Here is a 1,448-nt window from a genome sequence, read left to right as displayed (position 1 = left end):
AGATTTCCCCTTACATCCATCAGCATGGCTAAGATCATAAACTCAAGTTACAACACATGCTGGAGAGGTTGTGGAGAAAGAGGAACCCTCCTTCACTGCTGGTTGGAATGTAAACTTATACAACCACTCTGGAAAGCAATATGGCACTTTCTCAGACAACTAGAAATAGTGCTTCCTCAAGATCCACCTATACCACTCCTAGGCATATATCCAAAAGATTCTCAGTACACAATAAGGATATTTGCTCAACCATGTTTGAAGCTGCCTTATTTGTAATAGTCAGAAGCTGGAAACAGCACAAATGTTCCTCAACTGAAGAATGGAAGCACAAATTGTGGTATATCTACACAATGGAATATTACTCAGCAATAAAAAACAAGGAAATCATGAAATTTGCAGGTAAATGGTGGGATCTAAAAGATCATCCTGAATGAGCTATCACAGAAGAAAGATGCAACTGTATATACTCACTCATATAGACATATAATAAAGGATAAACCTACTAAAATCTGTACACCTAAAGAAACTAATCAAGAGGAAGGACTCTTGCTAAAATGCTCACTTCCTAACCAAAAAGGCAAAGAGGCTGGACATCAGAAGAAGGAAAACAGAGGGAAGAAATCAGGAGCCTGACACAGAGGACCTCTGAAAAGCTCTGCCCTGCAGACTATCAATGCAGATGCTGAGACTTATGGGCAACTTTTGGGCATTGTGCAGGGAATCTTATGAAAGAAGTGGGAAACAATAAGATCTGGAGAGGACAGGAACTCCACAAGAAGAGCAACAGAACCAAAAAATCTGAGCACAGCAGTCTTTCCTGAGACTGATACCCCAACCAAGGACTAAGCATGGAGATCACCTAAGACCCCTGCACAGATGTAGCCCATGGCAGTTCAGTATCCAAGTGGGTTACATTGTAATAAGAATAGGGACTGTCTCTGACATGAACTGATTGGACTGCTCTATAATTACCTCCCCCTGAGGAAGAATCACCATTCCCAGGCCACAGAAGAAGACAATGCAGCCACTCATGATGAGACCTAATTGAGGAGGATCAGAAGGAAGGAAAAGAAAACCTCCCCTATCAGTGGACTTGGGGAGGGGCATGCATGCAGAGGGTGGAGGAAGGGAAGGATTGGGATGGGAGAAGGGAGGAAACCATGCCCCTCATCTGAAGAATGGGTGCAGAAATTGTGGTACATCTATTCAATGGAGTATTACTCAACAATGAAAAATAAGGAAATCATGAAATTTGCAGGTAAATGGTGGGACCTGGAAAGGATCATCCTGAGTGAGTTGTCCCAGAAGCAAAAAGACACACAGGGTATATACTCACTCATATAAACATACAACATAGGATAAACCAACTAAAATCTGTACATCTAAACAAACTAAGCAAAAGAGAGGAGCCTAACTAAAATGCTCAATCCCCATCCTGAAAGGCAAAA

This window comes from Meriones unguiculatus (assembly GCF_030254825.1).
Source record: "Meriones unguiculatus strain TT.TT164.6M chromosome Y unlocalized genomic scaffold, Bangor_MerUng_6.1 ChrY_unordered_Scaffold_25, whole genome shotgun sequence".
Classification (NCBI taxonomy): domain Eukaryota; kingdom Metazoa; phylum Chordata; class Mammalia; order Rodentia; family Muridae; genus Meriones; species Meriones unguiculatus.
The sequence above is the reverse complement of the archived record's forward strand: the minus strand, read 5'-3'. Positions refer to the sequence as shown.